The 23,496-nt window shown below is 36.6% G+C and overlaps 1 pseudogene; it reads left to right on the top strand.

The window, feature by feature from the left end:
- The window catches only part of LOC122144779, a 110,709-nt pseudogene that overhangs the window by 31,497 nt on the left and 55,716 nt on the right, over nt 1–23,496 (top strand).

Genomic DNA, 23,496 nt, shown 5'->3' with positions numbered 1-23,496 from the left:
AATTAGTTTTTTTGTTTTGCTTTTGTTTTCAGTAAACTTGCATTTTCGCTTGAAGTTTAATAAAAATGAATCAAAATTTTTTATTGTGCACTTATTGCATATGATATTTTCTAATATTCCAAAAACGCATTAGGATATTTAAAAAAAAAGTTACAAAGTTGCCTGATTAGCATAGGTAAAATAAAAATAAAAAATATTAAAAAACAATACAAATAAAAATGTAAAATTAATAATTTAAAAAATAATAAAAAGTTATATTGAAATGTAAAAGCTGACTTTTTCATATAACTTTTAATTATTTATTTTTTATTTATATTATTTATTTATTATTTTTTATTTTTTTTCAGGCAACTTTGTAACAAGAATTTAGATTTTATTAGTACTCTTACTATTTTTTTTTTTTAAAAGTATTTTATATACTTTTGGTGGAATATTAGAAAGTCTCATATGCTATAAGTGCACAGTGAATTTTTTTATTAATTTCAGGTTGGATATGAAATAAGTAATTTGCTTATTTCTCCCTCTAATTAATGTATTAACTCATCAAAATGATTTGTAGGTGTTTCTGATTTACTAGAAAGATCCTGCTCATGAGAATCTTTGAGAATCAGACAACACTGGTCATGTTTCACACTAGATTCTAGGGATGCATTATATTATTTAAAAAATGTTATTTTACCTATGCTAATTTTAAGAAGATTCAATTGAAACCACTTGGCTCAAATGAATTTTTTTATTTTATTTTATTTTTTTTTTTTAACAAGAAAGCAAAGACTTAGCCAGTGGGGTAAGAAAAAAATATAACACAAGACGTGTTCTCTGAGTCTTATTATCTTACATCATTTTGCTTTTCAAGTAAATTGATCTTGTTTTAAGGATAGTTCAGATATTTTTACTGGAAAACAAGACAAAATACTGATTTAAAATGATTGTGCAGTCAGTGAAACCAGAGAATGTTTTCAAGCAGTTGGAGTATCGGTTTTCTGTACTGACATAAACAGCAAGTCCGGCATATCCTGGAGCCTGTCTCATTTTCAAAATGTCCTCACTTGGCTCTTGGTTTGAAGCTCAGCGTGAGAGAATTAAGGACTGAAATCAATTTGAGCACTGCCATTTCCCCCTCAAGTGGCTTATTAGAACATTACGCCTCTGCCTGAGATTATTGATTCCAATCAAATCTGTTAGCTTCATTAGCTGATAGTTTCGCCCGTTCAGGCGGATGAAAGATTGGTGGAAATGGCAGCTGATACTATGATTTAGTTGTTTCAGATCACATTACGTTTTTACATTGAAATGCCAGTGAGGCTTTGTGTATAGAAATAGCAGCATATTTTCTAAGGCAGGGGTTTTTGAGATAGCAAAGCAAAAGCTTTTTAGATGATTAGGGGTTGGATAGAAAGAGAGCGAGCAGGAGCCAGAGACCTGTGCAATGCATTTAATCTCATAAAGTAATGCGCTCTGCTCACTTTCAGCAATCAGCTCATCATGGTGGGCTGAAGTAGCTGACACTGTGACACGCGGAAGTAGAAATCACAGTAGCAATAACTCTGTTCTGATCTTTGTGCATTGCTGGCTCAACACGAGAAAGCATGGATACACGCTTTGCTTTCCTCAGGAGCTGGTAGTACTAGTCTTTTTTGATGCATAAATATGAGTCTTTCTTTCTTGACTGTCTGTATCTTTTTTTCCATGCATGTTTACATTATAGATTTGCGTAAAACTTTGGCAATATTTTATAATATGTGACTAAAAGCGTGCATTAATTAGAGTGGCCGCAATCAACTCTGGTGGCCATGTTGGAACCGTAATGCACCACAGATGTGTGCAGTGTAATTTGTCTAAGCATTAATGACATGGAAAGCCTCTTATATGTGAGAGCAACCACATATTAAGTGTTTTTTGGAGGTTATAGTACACTAAAAAAAGATCGTATGACTTTTTACATACGTCATGTCACCTGTAAATGTGAAAAAAAAAAGTTTCCATTGCATTTTTGCAAAATATTCCTTTTTCGAATTTCCTGAAAAACCACCTCATGTGAGCGTAAAAACATTTTTGGCGATATATGGGAGTTTTTGGAAATTGACGCGTTTCCATTAGGTGTATTTTCAATTCACACTTTCAATTTGCACAATTTGAAGGTCTTACTTGGTCAGGCTGTGAAACCAGCTAGATGAACATAAACTGAGCTAAGACCAGAAAACCATCTCAAGCCAACTTATATGTGACCCTGGACATTAGGGTCAATTTTTTCGAAAGTGAGATTCATACATCATCTGAAAACTGAATAAATAAGCTTTCCATTGATGTATGGTTTGTTAGGATAGGACAATATTTGGATTTTCAGCAGCCATTACAGTGTATCAAAATCCTTTAGAATTCATTATAAGGTGTCAATTTCTTATTATTATTGATGTTGAAAACAGTTCAAAAGAGCAGCATTTATTTGTAACTATTTAAAAGTCTTTACTGTCACTTTTGATCACTTTAATGCATCCTTACTGAATACAACTACAGATTTTCTTAACAGAGCTCAACATATCCACCATAGCTATAGTTATGGCACCATAAGTGTTAAAGATTTAATTATATTGGTAAAGGTCAAGGGCTCTAACGAAGTGATTAGTTAATGTAAGATAATCATCTCATGAACAATACTTAACTGCAACCACAAGGGAAATGGAATATGTTAGCATGCAGAATGACTGGGTGGAATTACACAACAATTAGCATTTGAACAATGATTGGCAATTTTAAAAATGCCGCATAGCTGTAATTAAAATTCAACCGAAGCCGAGACTCTGGAGTCCTGTTTGTGTTCGGCATCACTTTACTCTTGGCTAAGTTCACGGCTCTCTTTCCTATGTATTATTTTACACCACCTTGTACCTCAGCGAAATGAGAAGGATATATGGGTCCTCTCCTCTAACATTACTGAAGGAAATTACTTGGGAGGTGAGGAAAGGAATACTGTATTTCTTCATGTTATTTTCTCTCCACTTTTTTTTGATTGAATTTGGAGGGAGTATACTGATAGCCTTGTGCTGTTTGTGCAGACTACAGATAGCAACCAGTCAATGCGTTTCCCTGAAAAACATGGTGTTGTTTGTTGAATGACACTGTTCAAGCCATGTTATTGTGCCTCTCTTTTGATTCTTTTTGGTGTTTAAGGGACAAAATTGTGGACCCCTAGCTGCCTTAACGTTCCATCTGATCGATGACAGGGTCAGATGATTGATGAATCAAGCAATCAGCGACTCTCTCCCGTGGACGACGCAGACGATCAATTCCTCTCCCAATGGAGTGATATCATTAAGCCTCAGGAAGTTTCGATAGCAGCCTCTGCAGGATCCTCCGGCCCCAGACCTAGGAATATATTTGACCTAGGAACAGGCTGTTAACTTTTCCAAAGTCAAGACACAATAGCGATACTTTGCCAGGGCCCCAGGGCATAATATATATATATATATTTTTTGCAATTTTCAGACCCAGAGTCCCAAAGCACTTTTGAGGAAAATGCAACCATTTTCAGGGCTTTTCATAATTAAAGTCGACAGCCACTTCACTAGACCCCCCTTTTTTTCACTTAATCCATTGTGCTTTTTCCATTCTCTCTTAGAAAAGGTCAGGGAATCATCGGAAAAGGTGCCCCTAAATCCCAGGTGTACACAGGGATCAGAGATGAGCCACCAAAAATCTCCTCTCCTTTATGACAACGGACATTTTTCTGCTTTGATATCAGATAGGTGGTTGACCTTTGTATGTCCGTCTATTTCGCTTGCAGTCAGAGCTAGTGTCAGAAGTTTCTCGTTCATCTCATGAATTGGAAAAGGAGCAACAAAATCCAAGTTTGTTAGCTTTAAAACTTTATTTGTGCAAGTATATTACAATTTAAAAGTTTGGGATCAGTAAGATTATATTTATTTATTTATTTGAAGAGAGAGAGAAATGAATATTTTTAATTTATTAAGGATGCATTAATTGATCAAAATGACAGTAAATTAATTTATAATTCTTCAAAAAGTATTTTTAAATAAATGATGTTCTTTCCAACTTTGTTTCATCAAAGAAACTTGAGGGGAAATCTTATTATATACAATGTTAAATACAATGTTACTTGCTGTTACTTTGTAATTATTTGCAAAATTTACTACCACTTTATGAATGAAAATTGTTTCTGCACCAACATTTTCTCAGTGTTCTGTATACGCCTAAAGTTAAAATTAACTTTAAGCAGAAGCACACACTTGAAGTGTGCTTTCTCTTCTAGAAAAACATTGACGACCCATCCTGCTCGCATAGCATATCCAAATATTTATGCAATCAAATGCTCTCTGGAATGAAAATTAGCAAATTGCTGTTTATATGGGTGTGATGTATTCACAATGCTAATGGCTTACAACATCTTGTTTCAATAAAAACACGTCAACACTGAAAGGAAGTCATTGCTTGGGGTCTTCAAATGCTGTACATATAAGGTCTATAATTCTTACAAATGCAGAAAAGTTTGCCAGATCATTCTTGAAACTAGATGCAATATAGGTTATACTATATTAGAAATAGTATAGTTTCTTCATATTTGGTTAAAAACTGTTTCCTAACTTTCTGCTCAGTTCGTGGCCTGTTTTGTTCTCATGATCAAAGCGATGCACTGCACAGTAGCGTCTTTTTCTTCTGAAATGCTTCCCTGACAGAAGGGACTTGCTACTCAGTTGACACCCAGATGCCACAACAAAGACATGATACAAAACCAAGACCTCTCACTCAGCCTGCCATTCATTTATGTGTGAGAATCTGGAAAAACAGGGTGACTCATCATTCATATTCCCATTTTGAAGTAAGGCTGAATTTATGCAATAAGATTAGAATAAGATTAGCATTAAACAATTAAAGATCTATCTTATGCCATATATAGCTTTCTTTACTAATTTTAAAATAAAAATAGACACAAATGAGACAAGTCTTGATATAGAGTATGTGCATAGGTAGAGCTTTAAGAAATATAGATAACATAAGAATTTGATGAGAAATGTTTGAGTTCAGATCTTTGTCATGTCTGAGCACATTTCAGATGTTGAGATTGACATGTTGTTGAGTCTTTTTCTCAGTATAAAAAGTTTTCCAGTTTGATCTCTTTTCAGTCTAGAAGAAACATTTGAGATCCTATATAAGAGGTGTTTTTTTTTGGTGTCTGTGTAGGAAGATGGTTTGTCCCCCGTCTCTGCTGAATGGAACAGGCGATCTCCATCAGCACATGTTCTTCCCCAGAGGGGGGCTGTCATCAGAGAGCATGTGGGCTTGTGGCAACGTGACCTTAGTAATATCCTGGCTGTTGAACATGCCTGCCTTTCGCAGGAGATTTACATAAGTAAGGCAGAGTATGATGAATATTCACATCTTTTTGCCCCACTGCACTCAATGACCCAAATGATGCTCTATGGGTGAATCCAGAAGAACCACACACATTGTTGTATCATTGATCATAACTGTTTTATGCAGCTTAAGTGATTGCTTGTGATATAATTTAATGGGATACAATAATTGGTGTAATAGTTAAGGTCTTTTTGCTTAACGCTTATACATTTTTTTTTTTTTTTTTTTTTTTTTAATTTTTAATTTTAATTTATTTTAGGCTGCATCAATTTGTTAGGTTGAATGTGCAATTATACACTACTTTTCAAAAAAATCTGAATTCTGTAATCTTTTGTATTTTTTTTAAGAAGTCTCTTATGCTCACCAAACCTGCTTTTATTAATCATTTTTATATATACTACATAAGATCTTATTATTTTTTATTATTATTTTTATTTTATTTTGAAATTGAAACCTTTTCGACATTATCATCATCACCCTTGCTAATAATAATAAAAAAATAAAAGAATAAATCAATAAAAGCTGAATTCAAAATAATTATGAGTATATTAAACAACAGTAGTATTTCACAGAGAGATGTGTGTGTTTTAATATTTTTATTTATTTTTAGGGTAAAAAGTTTCAGATTTTAGCCTATAATTTAAGAAAAATGTAATTAAATGAAATTAAAATATAACTAAACTGTTAAAATAGTATGATTAAAAATCAATTGTATGGATAAACATAAGGTGTGGCATGCAAAATACTGTCCCACCAATGGATATACTGTCACTGTCGCATTGAACAAAAAATTACTTTTTAACCAGGTTGTTTGTTGCCAAAAAAAAAAAAAAAAAATGGTTTAAATTTTTATAACTTGAAAAAATTATGACATTCATACTATATAAGCATTACTGTTCATTTTCTGAAATTCCTGTGTGTAAGGTTGTTTGTTTTAGTAGAATCTACTAATATTTGATTAGCACTAATAACACACCCATCAAGCAGTCAAAATCTGTTTATTATAATTATTATATTATTCCTCACTTCTGTTTTATTCGAAGTGAGAAATTTGATATTTACTTAGTGATAAAATCCCTGTGATGCATGTGGCAGATGAGTCAGTCAGCACTGCTGTGGTGTGTGTTTTTATTAGCTAAATATTTTATCTCCACACCTACTCCACAGCCTGTTAATCAGCAAATGCATTTGCACATAATTCTCAAAAACACTGCTTTATTTTATATGGGCACAGTGGAAATGCTTTTACTGGCCCTGTGATTGGGAATCGAATGCTTTAGATGAAGGCAAAAGCGACAGACGGTGTGCATGTCTTGTATTTGTATCTAATTTTTACACTGACCCCTGAGCTAGGCCCTCACGTATTCAAAATCAATAATTTATTTTAAGACATTACCAAATATTTCTTTCTCTGCATACAGGGAAAATGAGCACAAATACAGTGGCCCCAAAATGTATTTGGACACTTAAGCCACATTTAAAAATGCATGAGTGTTATTGTATTAGGTAACAAAATATCAGATTGGAGTTATTGAGCGTATCAGTTCTCCAGATAACTTTTGTGATGGACTTTTGACTCTGCCAATATAAAACGTCTTTGTGCTTTTCAAAAAGCGGATGAAGGCATGAAGCACAACAGGTTCAGGTTTTTTTACACAGTGACTCCATGGTCTCTAAAGCCTTCAAAACAGGTTTCTCTGACCTGTTATACTTCCTTTTAAATTCCATGAGCGGATTCCAGCTCTTTGTGGCAGCACAGCTTTTGGGCTTTTAAAAATAACTGGCACAAACATGAAGAAAACTGTCAGTCACCGAAAGTTGGTAATGCTGTTTATTTACTAGCGGTTCTCTGACAGAATCGCTTAAATGAGAACTTGCACTTTCCTCAAACACACCCTGTGAGAAGTGAAATAAATAAAGCAATCAGTAATCATGAAGCCTGAATATAAAGATGACAGTTTAAGGTCAGCCAATTAGAAAGCTTCTCCACTGAAGTCAACTTATGGTTACTTTTTTATTTTACCTCCTAGCTATCAGTCACTGTCCCAGGGACAGTTGAATCATTTGATGCATTTTGTGTCAGTTTATGTAGCATCACCTGATTTAGATTTTATGTCAAGATCTATTTTTAATATTGCTTCAGTGGTCGTGTGGTAGGACCTGAAGGATATATGACATTTGGATTGAATTTCCATGCATCTCTAGAGTTCCTACTGTACCCTGACTAGTTCATATTTTACATATTTATTAGTAAAGCCATTGGTGGCAGCTCTCACAGTGGGCCTTCTCCGCATGCTGGCAGCTTCCACCCCCGCTCAGTTGACATTTGAGTTCACTGCTGGGTCTATTCCCGTATTAGTCTCCATCATCTTTATGGCCCTCGGGCAACAGCTCTTTCTCCAGCCTCATTTATATGCAAACGAATATTAAAATAGATTATCATCATTAACACCGCTGTATCTTGATGAATTTTATTCAGTTGCTCTCCTCCTCCCACCCCTAGAGCCATCCATACTAAGGAAATTAACGTTCGCCACTTGGTTCCTCCTGAAACCTCTGGGTGGGAAACAAGAAGCTCTTCTTCACTGGACTGTATTAATGAGGCTTTCAAATGTGGGTGTGAAAATTCTTTAATATTCAGTTTTGGGTTCTGAAGTAATTCATGGCATTTGAAGTCAATGGCTGCTTCCAAATTTGCATACTGCTCAGACTCATTAAATGAGCATTTTTAACTAACCTACATTACATTTACTTTTTTAAAAATATAAATAAGTTTTTTAATTCTTATTGGTTTTATTGTTAACGATTCAATTCATGCTCCTATAATTTTTTTTTTATTTAAATTATATAACATAAAATCTTCCTGTGAAAATTACAGATTTCTCTCCTGGTTGAAGTATCCATCGTGATTTTGTCCCCCCATCGATTTGTCCACTTAACTCCACCCCCTTTTATCTGTTGTTGATTTGCATCCGCCTGATCAACATCTGATGGATAGAACCTGAGCCATTTTTTCAATAATCCTCTTTTTCACGCAAATGTATGACACAATACAGAAAAAAGATCTCTACTTCAGTTACATCATTATTTTTAAGTATGCATTTGTTTTGGTTAATATTACCCATAATATTGGCTAATATTACCCACAACCCCCTGCGTTACGAGGAGGGTGGAGTTTTTGATGGTGGTTTCTCTTTTTGATTTTTTTTTTTATGTTTTAAAATATTTTTTATATTATAAATATGCAAGGCATTGGGGTGATTTCAGAGTTTACTTTCTCACCTTTTTTAAAAAAAATTTTTTTTTCAAAGTACATACTTTAAGTGCATACACTTGCATTTACAAACTTCTACAAAGTCATCTTTTCATTAAATATATGATATATTGGATTACTGGAGTACATTTTAAAAGAAAAATGTGCTATTTGTTTTCCTCCTTCAGAATTTCCACGTTTAATTCTATGTGTTGCTGTTTCTTTGTAATTGTTTGTGAATTTACTAGAGTGAAAATTTATTCCAAAATTGTTTTTCAGTGTTAAATACACATGTAAATTTTGCATGTTCCCATATAGCATTCAAAGAACATTTCTTTGTTGTATTTGTACATTTGAGAAACAGTTAACCGATAAAAAACAAACAATCTAGCTCGCTGAACATTTTTTCGTTGTTGTTTGTCTTGGGAGCAAAATCTCATTTTTGTGAAATGTAAAATTAATTTCTGGCCATTTTCCCCTTCCATGGTCCTCTTTATCTTTGCTCTGTGGTGGTAAAAGCACAATTACTTTAGTAGAGTGCTTTTCTTTTTTGCTGGCCCCCCCCCCCATTTTGTTCAGACCCCCCTTTGTGAAGGATTCTGTCAAAGAGCAAGAGGCCAGAAGTTTGAATGCCCAGTGTGCGAGTCAGATATGACATCATTTTTCAAAGCCCGTAGCTAAAAAACACATCTGACGCGCTGCGGACTCCTCCCACTGTAAGGTTTTAAAACCATTCTTGTCCCCCCCCCCTCCTGTGTTACACGCTGGGGCGGACAACGGGACTCCTCATTGTCCCTTTTCCAAAAAAACAGTTTACTCCTCAAGTCCAACCGGCCGTCAATCCAGCCAATGGAATTTCCACATTTTTGTGGTTGAAGGCGAGGTTCTGGTAAAATGACCACATTCCAGAAACAGCTTCTGTAGAATTAAATACCCATGCAATTTTTTTCAATACCTCTTACTGAATGCCAGTCAATGGTTGCCTTCATATGCCAATTGGTTTTTGGAGGCCTTCTGTTGGGCACTGGCCTGCGCGCCTTTTGCACCAATTTCCCTTCGCTAACAAATGAAAGACCCCAAACGGAAATTTAGTGAGTTTTCCTTTTTATTTCGTCTTTGAAAGATGGACTATGTACAATTAGTTGTGTACAAGTCCAAAAAAGGCAGAAATGTGTTTTGCCCTTTAGTTGTTTAAACTGGATGTTTTTTTGAAATCTTTTTAACAATATTTTACAAATATCTATGTTTGTTGAATGTCAAGCTGCCAATATTTTTCAATGTCGATAGATAGAATAGATATATAGATAGCTAGATAGATAGATAATATATCAATGATAGATAGACCTTGTTTTCATTTTAATATGTATGTTTGTAGCTGGTTTTTTTCTGAATACAACACAATCAGGTACATACCCCTTTAAAGTCATTCAAGTAAACATAACTTTACTGACCTTTTCATCCTGAGCCAATGAACTTTGTTCCATTCCCATCCCTTGTGCTTGGCCTGCAGGTACCCCTCTGCAGGCTGTGCCCCCCTCAGCTAAAGAGATGACCAAAAGAAGTTCATAATGATTTACTCCAACCTCAACTGATGGCTTTCCTGTCCCCCGTAGCCTAGTAGTAGAGACACGCAGCTCTAAAAACCTACACATCACCTATTTCACTTTTCTCCACTCTCCTCCATGAAGCAACTGCAGCTGATGATCCCTTCCCTGTTCTTTCCTTCCTTTCTTTACCGTCTTTCCAACATTTTTTACCCTTTTTCTGCATTTATTGTGAAATAAGGTTTTATATTACTTTTTTCGTCCTTCCCCCCATTCATTTTTGTTTTTCCCTTCGCTTTTCGTTGAAAACAGGTGTCCCCATGCATTGTCCTGGCTGGATGGTTGCATAATTGTTTTTTTGAGCAGAAGCAGACACATTTTGTTGAAAGGGGATTTTTGTTTGTCTAGTGCACCACACACTCAAACAACATTTTGCCATGTTTGCAAATGCAATACTTTTTTTATTTTGTTCGTACCCACATTTGCCTTTTCAACACTTACTTTGTTAAAGGTCCTCCCCAAACCTCAAAAACCCCAGTCTTTTTAGTCTGCCTTCAAACCCCTGAATTGTGGTTCATAGGTTTGAATTAAACCTTCAATTCTGCCTGGTAATTTTTGCAAGTCTCCATCTCTGGCAAGCGCAACATTAAAAGCCCACTGCGGGCAAAAAAAATGACAAAAAAAGCCCCAAAGATAAAAAAAAAGTTGTGCTCAAAAAAAAAATTGGGGGGGGGGGGAAAAAATTACTTTGGGAACCGGGGGGAACCCAAAAATGGGAGGGGGCAGGCCCAAGATGCTCCCTTCCCTCCTGCTGTGCGCATGGGAGACTTTCTAACAGTAGACCGGTGTCTCATTCCTGTAGTTAATGCTCCTGTGGCGCTAACCATTGGGGGGAACGCTATAACTCGGGCCAGCTTCGTTCGAATGCCTGCCGTGAAAAGCTCTCTATTCAACCTACCTGTGATTTTTGATTTGCTGTTTGTCCCTCTTCTGATTAAAGGGCTTTTGCTGCTCCGCCGTGGGTCCCTGTTGCAACCGAAATTCAAATATATAATGGGGTGAAAAGGGAGAGAAGAGGAGAAGCGAAGCGTGAGAGAATGAGAGAGGCAGCGAAACGCACAAGGTTTGGGATAATGGAATGCTGCTTTGTCACAGGGAGAATGGAACTCCCTTTAAGTCTAAATCACGGACTGCTTCTGAAATCATGGCACTATATGCAAGCTAATCGCTTAAGGGGGATGCGTCTGCTTCCAAGTAAAATAAACATGGAAACATTTTTTAAACAATGGGGGTTTTTGGTCAAACCATAAAAAGGGGGGGGGAAAGAAATATCAATTTTAAAACACCAGGAAAAAAAATTTTTGGGGTTTTATGCTGAAAACCTTTGGATTCGATATATCATTACGGGAATCGGTGTTTAGTGATGCTTTGTTATCGTTTACCACCCCTCACTGCTTCAATTTTCAATTTTTACCACCAGGGTTTTAAGGTATGTTGTAAACCAAAAATCAAGACAACATTCCCCTCCTCGACCCGTGGTATAAATGTTAGATCATTATTGTCTCCTGTGGCTTTATGCGCTTTTTCTATAAAATGATGGCAAACTTGCCAATTCTGTACAATAAAATAATTGTAGTGGTAATATAAATAATAGCACTAAAAAAAAATTTTTCCGCCAATGTTATACTGTTTTGTCCTTATCCAACTGTTTTAGCTGTTTACCCACTTTTAATAGCGTTAAGCCGTGTTTTCTCCAAAGCTCAACTGACAAAACCATTGGTTGCCATCCAAGGTCATTGGTTCAATTGTCCCAACAGCTGGTATTTTTGGAGTACTTTTGAAGCAAACTTAAAGTTAACAAATGTTGTTACCAAATACATAAATGTAATTGTTGTAGCAACATGCTGTATTTAAAGGTAGAATTTGAGTGGATGTATGGGTCCAACTGTGTTTCCCATTATATTTGTTTATTCAAAGTTGTTTGGGGTTGTTAATTTTTTAAGAAATTAATTATTGTTTTATTCAGCAAGAGATTAAATGTATTTTGCAAAAGAATCAATGTGAAAAAATGTATTTTTTTTCCTGGAGTTCAAAATATGGATAATATTTGCTTTTCTTGAATATTATGTTCCGAAAGGGGGGCCTTTGGGGCAGGAAAGTAATGGCAGCTAAGAAATTTCCAATTTTTTTCCATCCACTTAAATAAAATTGAAACATTTGAAAATATATTTCAAATAGAAAGCAGTTATTTAAATTGAATCAATTTTCATAATATTACTTTTTTTTTACAGCCCATGTGTTAAAAACCATAAAAACTTTTTCAACAAAAAAAAAAAAACGTCTTTTTCAAAGTATCTTTACCAACTCCTCACCCCTTGTTTTTTTGACCGTTAAAAAAAAAAAAAACAAAGAACCAAAAAAAAAAAAAAAAAAAAAAAAAAACAAAAAAAGACATTTCAAAAAAAAAAAAACCAAAAAAAAAAAAAAAAAAAAAAAAAAAACTTGTCAGCTTTATGCCGTGGGCTTTTGAAACTTGTTTCCCCCCCAGAATTTTTTTTTACTCTTGTAGTATGAGGTTGTGTGATTTTTTTTACTACGATACAATAATCGTGCCATTCGATTTATTTGACAAGTAACTGAAGTTTTGCTTTCTGCTTGAAAACCCATATGAAAAAAACCTCCGTTGGTTTTTTTCAGTGTATGCTGGCCTTCAAAGTTTCTTTTTTAAAGGCCGTTTCCAACTCGGCCAAAGTCTTTTGATCTTCTGATTGCAATATATAAAAGGGAAATGTTTTTTTTTCCTATCATTATTTTAATGGGGGGAAAATCTTATGATTTTCTGTTGTAAAAATACCTTGATAAAATCTGTTCCCCACCGAGCAACAGTCTGCCCACCCACAATGCTAATTTCATTAACTGTTTTTTTAAATTATAATGGGGAGCCCTGCCACATTACTTTTAAAGGATGAATCTGCCTGCCTGATCTGGTTGGCCCCTGCCCCCTCTGATCTCCTTCCTGCTTGTGCCCCACCAACCTCAAGCAAGAAAGCCGGCAACCCTCCTGTGTCTAGAAATAAAACCCTATCCATAGCTTTTTGTTTTCCCCCATTGGGACCGTGCCTGTTAATGGGAATTTTGGAAATTCTGTCCAATAAGCCCGCAGGTGGCCTCACAAAGCCTGAAAAAGGAGGATAACTGTTGAATTTGAGTGCCATTCAGTGTTTTTTTTGAAAGTCCACCAACCATCTTTCACTGAACAACATAAAAGTAGCATAATAGCCATATTTGCATTTTGGCACACCTCTTCGCAGGCCAGGGCAGATTGTATTTTTGTGCTAGCATTATGGGCCTCCTTCAACGTATGGGCACTGTGTGGTTTTTGATTAGTGGCATTGTCAATGGGTGGCTGGTTGTTTTTCACAAGGCTTTGGCAAAAGCACTGGAAGATTCGACTGAGTTGGGTCAATCAATCGTTTTGATTTTTTTCCATGTGCTTGTGCACGAAACTATGGGCGAGCAGTTTTTTCTGAGAATACAATGAAATGCATGCCTCATCTGACAAGAAGAGCTTTTGATAAAGGGAGGTATTAGGATTGAGCATAGTGGCACTATCATGCTCCTGGCTCATATTTACGCTGTTTTTTGTCATGGATAATGGGGAAAACTTCAGAGGACTTACAATATAGCACATGAGTCGTTATTGACAAGTGATATTTTTTATGGTACTTATTTTGTGTCCTTTTCAGAAGACTGAAACCTTCAATTCCCATGCACTTTGTAATTGCATAAAATAGAGCAACCGGTATGATTAGTTCAAGTTTCAGAAATTTTTTTTGTTTTGGTTTTGCGTTTCAGAAAGTCTGTATGTTTGGAACAACAGGAAGTAAATACAGAATTTTTTCATTTGTGAAATATTCCTTTAAGAAAACAGATGGTAAGGCATTTGTCTTTTTTTCATCCTTCTGTGTTTCATAGTAGAAATATGGAGGACAGTGAAAATAAAACAAGACCTAGAGCAGGGGGAAATCACAGTGCCATGATTCATAAAACAAAACGGAAACCAGAGAATATATTTGGTGCCATTGAAGGCTGAATGGAAAAAGGCAGAACATTACTGTGGTAAAAAAAAAGTAGAGGCCACTTGGAAAGGGAGCCATTTTTTATTCTGACACAAAAAACTAATCTCATCTGCACCACAGAAGCTGTGCGGATTCTTAATCTAGAGACTTGTGTGAAGTGCGCTGGTGTTGGCTTGGTGTTGTCCAGTGTAATACCTTTCATTATGATCGATGACATAAGTGTTTGGGACAGGCACGCTACCCAGATGTACGCTAGTAGAAGCTCAAAGGAAACACCCAGACAACAGAAGACACGTCCCTTGGGGAGATCATGGGCGGCTGGAGTCACAACCTGGTCATCACTGGGAAAAACTGAACAGGATGCACAGATTAATAGACTCCTGAGCTTTGTTCACGGATGATAGATTTATAGCATGAACTATTGCTCAGTTACAAACAGCAGTTTTTCCTGGACTGTCATTAAACCTACAACGCCATGCAAATTTATGTTTTCATTTGACTGAGATTGACACTGCCATCTAAACTGAATGTGATAAGATACAATGACAGAGTTTGAAACCGTCTGACAAATCCGTTCACTGAATGAATCACTTTTGTCAGAATTGTTACTGTATTAACTTCTGATTAACTGAACCACAGGAAACTTTTTATTTTTTATCCATGTGTCCCCATTGCAAGAACTGTTTTGTTCAAGGTTTTTAATATTCAAATTAGTATTATTACTTCTCATATGATTTAAGTTTAAGTTTGACTCGCAAGGCCTCCCAGTATTTATGCTGTATTTATGTGTTGCTTGTTCTTCGGGCTTTTTTATTATCAGAAACTGGGAGTGTTGATATAATTAATAAATTAATTAACCATGATTTATTTTGTGTTTCCAGAATATTCAGGATTCTAATTCTGCGTGATTACATTTTCTGAAAAATCAATAGAATTATTTAGCATTTTTATATTTAGAATAATTCTTAATCAATAAAACATTAATGTACCAATTTTGTTTTTATTATTATTAAAGGATGTAAATAAATATTTTTAAGTCATCCTGTGATCCTGTGGTCACAATCTTCTGGTTTAGATCCATTGGTTTAAGATACACATTAGGATTTTTAAAAATATATTTTTTTAAATAATGTATTATTTTTGTATTTTTTATTTGTTTAAATAATTAGAATAATTGTTCAGTTAATCAATGTTATAATTAAAAAAAAAAAAAAATAGCTAATTTAATGTTTTTTCTCATCAAAAGTATTTGATCCAGTGGGTGGGTTGGACTGGGTCGCCCTGCTGCCTGCCAAAAACAGCACTGAATAGGAAACACTTAAAAACAGCATCTCGGTGCGACTCTAAGTCATTTGATATCCATGCTGCTATTGAACCCTCTGAAGCCTCTATTGATGTTCACTTGAGTAGATGTTTGAAAATGCAACCACTGAAAACTCGAATGTCATTGTGACCTCGATAGCTTTATCTAACAACCTTCATCGTGACTCTTTGCTCTTTACTATCCCCCATTACATAACAAGGAAAAGCAAGTAATTCAATGGTGTGATTTTTGTTTGGTTTCCTTCCCAGAAAAGACCTTGAGCATCTGAGGTTGTTAAACAGAGCTTCTAGTGAATGCAGCTGGTGACACGGGTGCTATTAGCATTAGCTTTATGAGGCTGGCTGCTTGTAGGTCCTTTGGGGATGAAGCCGTGATCCCGTCCTGGTCTGCTGTTGGAAGTGCCATAGCTTGTGGTATTGGACATCAGTGTCATGTCCAATCAGTGGCTGAGATTGGAGCACCCAGAGCTGCGAGGCTGGACTTGCCAGCTTTAATTTCCAAGTTGTCTCTGGTTTTTGATGTGAAAGGGTGGGGGGTTGACTCCGGAGAGCGGCACGTCTCGGTCCTAATTAATTGCCTGTGTGACAGGGGTATTCCTCTGGCTGCATGTAGAATGTGCTTTCACATGTGGCCCCGCGGCCTGTCGTCTCTCCCTGCCTTCCAGCTGACATCAGAGCGCTGTCATAACAGCAACCCCTGAAGCTGGCTTAAAAGGAAATCTGTTTATGCCTTTATGCAAATAAATGAATAAATGCTTACATGTCAATTTATTGTCCTTGCCTTTGCTTTGTAAATCAGTATATTTTCCTCTGTGTTTGGTTTCTAGATCAGCATTCTGGAGAGACAGATATTTGATTTCCTTGGATACCAGTGGGCTCCGATCCTCACAAACTTCATCCATATCATCACAGTGATTCTAGGCCTCTTTGGGACAGTACAGTTCAGACCGCGATATGTGACCGGGGTGAGTTTCCACATATTTCATATTCAGGTTTGTGACATATATTGTCTTTCCCCCCTGCAGGTTATGCTGTCATTTTGTTTTATTATTATACAAATGGTGTCATAAAAGTGTCTCACTTTGAATCTTAGCCAGGTACATTGCAACATAACAATAAGCAACAAATGTAAGTTTTTGTCCTAACCTTTTGCTACCATGATAAGCAACGAGACATTTTGACAGTTGTTTGGTTTCAGTCTTGTTGCATTGGCTATCCTTGCCCACTGTGGAATCTGGTCTAAATTGGTCTAAAATCCTGCCCCATATATGCACTTACACATCAGATATGTTCTGATTGGATGTGATTGTTTTACTCATTGACTATGGACTAAATTGTTACAATGGGCATTTTTCTCCTCAATATGGGTTTGCTACATTTAAAAAAGACCAACATTTGTTAATAAAAGTCAAATTTTTAATAAAAGTCAAAAGTTTTTTTGCTGGTTTTAAGATTTAAAGGTGGGGTATGTATTTTTTCAAAAGCGCTTTAGAAAACAGAGTCGGGCCAAGTACCAAAACAAACTTGTAGCTAATCAGCAGTAAGGGCCCAAGCGATGACAGAAAGATAGAGATGGCGGATAAAAACAAAAGAGGAAAAACATCTGTGGAACAACAGAAGGCTTACGATAAAGCAAGAAGTAGGACCCGTGTAAATAAGGGATCAGCTTTCCAGCGCTGGAGAAAACTCAAGGAGCGAAAAGGCCCATGATGAGATTGGTGCAGGTGTCACTCATTTTTAATTACTCCACCGGCCTGGCTCTGTTCCCATGACTCTCGGCCCCGCCCCACTCATCACACTTTGTTTCACAGAACTAATCCTTGCCTGGGTTGTGTATATATGTGTGGGGCGGAGCTATCAAAATAGGGGCAACACCCTTTTGGGGTAGGGCGTTTGTTTTGATGAATTGAAATATCAACATTGGCTACCAGAAATCACTTACCCCCACCTTTAATTTTTCAGCAGGGAATATGAGTAAACTCTTCCTTTATTGGTCAGAATGTTTAGGATGGATCAACAAAGCTCAATGGGTTTATTGCAGCTTTCTCTCTGTTCATAGAAATGGTTTTCTATTCCTTATAGTACTTTTGGTCCAATCTTTCAATCCAAGTCATTGCTGTGTTAATTTCTAACTAAACAAATTAACTAAGGTACAAAATACATCAGAAACAAATTTTTCAAGTGACAGTTTTATGCATGATTTCTACTGGTGTCCAGTCCATCAATCAAATCAAGTACGAAATGTGCTATATAAATAAACTTGCCTTGCCTTGCCTTGCCTTGCCAAGTCATACCTAATACAGTATGTGACCCTGGAACACAAAACCAGTCATAAGTGTCCATTTTTCGAAATTGAGATTTATACATCATCCGAAAGCTGAATAAACAATCTTTCCATTAATGTATGGTTTGTACAATATTCGATATAGGACAATATTTGGCCGAGATACAACTATTTGAATATCTAGAAACTGAGGGTGCAAAAAAAAATTTTAATATTGAGAAAATTGCCTTTAAAATTGTCCAAATTAAGTCCTTAGCAATGCATATTACTTATCAAAAATTAAGTTTGATATATTTACAGTAGGAAATTTACTAAATATTTTCATGGAACATGATCTCTACTTAATACCCTAATGATTTTTGGCATAAAAGAAAAAATTGATAACTTTGACCCATACAATGTATTTTTGACTATTTCTACTGGTTTTGACTGGTTTTGTGCTCCAGGGTCACATATATGATATTAATGGAGAACAGATGCCATTTAGCATGGATGAGATTCGACCGCTTGTTGTGACAGTGTTTTTCTACAGTCAAGCACAACAGACATTTAACACCCTGGTCAGCATAACAGAGAGATATCAATGTACTGACGGACCGGGTCATTGCCTCAAATGTGACTCGGGCCATGTCACCCAGCTGAGATGAAGCAGATTGCCTTTTTAGTGTTATGTGTCTGGATATATCCCTTTGGAATAAACAATGCTCAATTTTTCAGTCTATGAGCAGTGGCCAGGCCAGAGAGAGATGGAGAGAGCCTCCTACAGAAATAAATTGCTCACATTCAAACATTACTCTTGCTTATATCCGTTTTGGGGATGCTGTCAGGCCAGATAAATTTTTATTCTAATTCAGCTTGGCACGTTCCAGTGGCTGGCAAAGGGCCAAATGAGGTTCCACTACATGCCCACATCTTCTGTATCTAATGTCCTGACAACATGTCAGATTTCAAGATGGCAAAATTCCGAATCTCAACGGTCTGGTGCGCTCCGTTTTGCTAGCGTGAGTTCTTGGGGGAAAGGTTAGGCCAAAACAGCCCTCTCTGAAGAAGCGTTCACAACCTCCTCTCGCTGGATCAACTCGGAATGCGTGTTAGAGATGTCAAGCAGGATTATGAGACTTAATTGAAGTCAATCACTCCGTCTAATCCCCCCCTTCTGCTCTAACATGTGGAGGAGGCTCATTCTTATACAGCAGTGTGTGGAAGGCAGGAGATACTTCAACCATGCTATAGTTGGAAGACAAGAGTGATGTGTTGATCTTTGGCCCTAGCCCTGAGCTCACCGGTTTCTGCATATAGAACTGCAAATCCATGAATAAAGAACAGCTATGTTGCAACTGACACCGTTCATCAAGAGGGTAAACCCTCTCATACAAGGTCAGCCTTAATAAATTGCTGCAATGATGCTCAACTTTGTTGGAGATCATATCAATTACCACAGCAATCATTTAATGTCTATGCTGGTTTTAGCTGGTCAAGTGGGTGTTCAGCTGGTTTTAGCTGGTTGGTTAGCTGGTCTCCCAGTTAAAGAAGATATTAAAAACTCCTCTAAAACCAGCCTGCCAACCAGCTATGACCAGGCTGGAAGATCAACTAAACCGAACACAACCAGCTTGTTTGCACTTAAGATTGAGCAGGAACATTGCTATCACATAGCTAAGCTTATTAACTACCCTTCTCAGTATCGAGGTGGTAGTGTCATTAGTTTATAGGTAATTTAACGTTTCATTAGTAAAGCTGTTTTATTGACTGGAGTTGCTGGGTAGCATTGACAGTCTCTTCATTACATTTTCCCTGACAGTATATTAGAAATCAAGTTGGGTGACCATTTGTTGGTTGTATAGAAACCAACTGATTACCGATTACCAATTAGCAAATGAACAAATGTGTATTAGATCAAATTACATATGATTATTTATAATATTCGATATTTATTAAAACTATGAAGTAGCTTAAATGTAAGAAGCTACTTTCACCATGTAGCTTGTAGCTAGCTAGTCATCTTCCCTAAATGATAGCTTTCAGTTTACCTTAGCTAATTAATTGGAGGAAGTTGGATCAGTAGCTTTGCTAGCTACATTTTGCTTTGCTTTGCTTATGATTTGCAGCTTTCCCAACACTGGTAGAGAGAAGAAGAAACTTCATGAGTTGCGATTTCAGTCAAATTGGTCATGCACCACAGGAAGGTTGAATTCGATTGACAGGAAAAGAAGTTTACTAAATTGTCTGTCTATTGAATATCTGTATGTCTTGCTAAACACCTTCGCACTTGAAAGCTTTAAAAACATTTTTCAAAAGGTTTTATTAAGCCAATATTCAAAGGTTGACAAAAAGGTTGACAAACTGATTTTGCAGCTAAAGTTTTATCTATTTATTTATTTGAATTTAAGCTTGTTTTAATTCCATTTTCTTTAATTCCGTTTTCTGTGGTATTTACTGTACCACAGTTCAAATTAAGGAAATTAATAAAAATATTTAAAAAGTTCAAATCTGCTTGGTGCACTAAACTAACATCAAGCTGGTACATTTGTAAAGGAAGGTTGTACTGTCTTTGCACATGTTCATTTTATCAAAGCTAAGTCCATATTGATCGATCTATTAGAGCCACTTTTGGGAAGCTACTCAAAATTCATGTCGGCAACAGCTCATTTTCAAGCGCTAAAGGCCGTGTTTTTCTGCTCAAGTCCCATCAGGTAATTCAAATTGATTTTGCATTTCCCCTTGCTCAGTATTTCATTTGCAATCACCTGTCTCACTTTGAATTGGATCAAATAAGTGTTATTTTATCTAAAGATCACTGCCTGCCTGACAGACCTCGGAGTTCTCACGTGGCATACCTCTCACATTTTAATCAGTAAAAACATGCTACCAGCTGCGAATGCTCATGAGCGAATACCCTCGTCTTTGAACAAATTCATTTAACGTAATGTTGGTTTACTGCATTCCCTCATGATCCGAAACAGGATGAGACCTGTGTTTATTTAACCAAATTTGCTTTATTTTTAAAGACACCCCCCGTGTCGGCTGCGATTTTGCTGGGGAATCTGTTTCATTGTTTTATAATCACATCTCGCTATTTCGATAAGCGTTAGTTCATGAACCAGGGAGCGAGCCACCCTCACAAACTCCCACACAGGGTTCCTGCTTCTGTTTTGCGAAATGCATCGTCTGCCTGCACCGCTTCTTTGGCAGATTCCAGATTTGTGGAGGCTGAGTGTTTTAAAGGAAACAACATCGTAGAATTATTACAGAGAAAATCTCCTACTTACGCTTTTACGGGCCAATTAATCACACATATGCAAATGTGTATTTGGGTTAGTTGGTTGTTGGGGGGTCTAAGGTTAAAATGGGTCTTTCAAACACCCTCTTCCTGTCTCTTTCACAGTATGCAGTCTGGTTGGTGCTGTGGGTCGCCTGGAACGTCTTCATCATCTGTTTCTATTTGGAAGTGGGTGACCTTTCAAAGGTAACATCTGATTTCATACTTCTTTTGCAGTGTAATCCCTTAGCTTGGCTATACAGTAAGTGTTTTCTGTTTATGTCCAAGCTTTTAAAAAGAGTGGCGTTTTAATAAAAATATGTTGCAGATCATCAACTTGCATTACTAGTAAGGTCAGGAAAAAGCATTTATTGGTTCTTTTGTCAGTGTTTTAGTGTCACAGCTGGGTCCTAAAATCCTATTTAGAGCTGGAAGCAGTGCTCAGACGGAGAGTTTTAAAAGCTATTAGAGCCTGTCTTCTTGGTTTGCCTAGTCTTCCAACATGTGACTAATCAAATAGTGAGACTGATTAGTTCATCTAGATTTTATTATTATTATTTTTTTCCTATGTACTATATTCTTCTAGTTTTAACATTTTAGGTGCTTGCATATGTGCTATGATTTTTCATTGTAAAATCCTCTCATACACATTCAGATTGACATCTTTGGCCATCTCGTGCTGTTTATTGCTTGCATTTTTAAGATGGCATCAACTATAAGAAATTAATCTTGAGACCCCTACATTCTCTTCCATTCTGTTGCATCCGTCTAGCTGTTTTTAAGGGCAAAATAGTGTTGTAACTTTGCAACCGTATAGCAACTCACAACAACTTAAGGCTGGAATACACTACACGACTTTTTTAAATTAACAGATTTTAAAACACTAGACATCAGACACTAAATGACTGAGGATCACACATTACCAGACTTTAAAGTCGTTCGTTCCGATCTCAACAAACTCATGCAGAAATGTGTGAACAATGTGTGTTCCAAAATCATCTGAAAATATCAAACATCTTTAATATTCTCAGACTGGATGGAATCAAAGTCTGAAGCTAAAAAAATCGGAGTCTGTGACCATCATTCACTATGTGATTTTCTATGAAATCTGTCAACTCAAATCTGCAGACTGCCCCCATATATATATATATATATATGTATATATGTTTTAGAAGATCTTAGCAACCACATATGTAGCAGCGCAATGAAAACCTCTAAAAACACCCAAACCATATCATAGATACACAATAGAAACCATTCAGAACATCAGCAGCGCAGTGGCAACCACTCAGAACACCTTAGCAACCACATATGTGGCAATGCAATAACAACCATTCACAACACCCCAGCAACCACATAGAAACACAATAACAACCACTCAGAACACCCCAGCAACTGAATAGAAAAAATAATAACAACCATACAGAACACCCCAGCAACTGCATAGCAAACACAATGACAACCAATCAGAACACCCCAGCACCCGCATAGCAACGCAATGACAACCAATCAGAACTCTCTAGCAACAACATAGCAATGGATTAACAGCCACTCTGAACACCTAAGCAACCAGATGTTACAACGCAATGACAACCACTGAGAAAACCCTAGTGACTACCAAAGACTATAGAATACCCAAGACGTGTCACTTGAATGAATGGGGAAAAATGCAACACTCAATATGGCCTCTCAATCGCAGGAAGCCCCGCCTTCTGAATGAAAGTGCCAATTGCTAATCGGTAAAGTCGGCACATCACTGCAGCTGTCGTTAGATGTCTCGGTTGCTATAGAAACAGTCAGCATTCTGAGACGTGTGCTTAGGACTGCGCATGCGCACTGGCTGCTCTAGCCCAAAAATAGGCTTTTTATAACGCTATTTGAGCAAAAGAAACAACAGAAAAAAAGAAACAACAAAATACAGAAAAATAAAACTACTTTACTTTAGCAGTACTGGCCACGAGTAGGCTACTAAGGAGAGATCACACATCGGCTGCTCAAAAAATGTGTCAGTGAGACGAATAGTTCGCGAGCGCAATCCTGTGACAGGCGGTAAATAGTGCAGAGCGTGAAGGAGAGATGTGAGGCCCGAACAAAACTGTTCAAGGTCTCCACTAATTCGTGCTTGTAGTAATTTAATGTGTATATATTTTTGAAAGCATTGAATAACTATAGAAATCGATGATTCACGATTCAAAAATCCATGTTTCAAGATCGATGCATATGCATCGTCAGGGTTTGTAATCAATGCATCGAGAAAACGAGTGAATCGTTACACCCCTAGTTGGTGCCCAGCCACTATCTTAGCTGTGAGTTTTACACAGGAAAACACCACTCACTTTTTCCCCTTCCCCCAAACTGCAAACATCTAGTTCTTGCATATA

Source organism: Cyprinus carpio, unplaced genomic scaffold (assembly GCF_018340385.1).
Source record: "Cyprinus carpio isolate SPL01 unplaced genomic scaffold, ASM1834038v1 S000006759, whole genome shotgun sequence".
NCBI lineage: Eukaryota > Metazoa > Chordata > Actinopteri > Cypriniformes > Cyprinidae > Cyprinus > Cyprinus carpio.
This window is presented reverse-complemented; position numbering and strand designations above follow the sequence as displayed.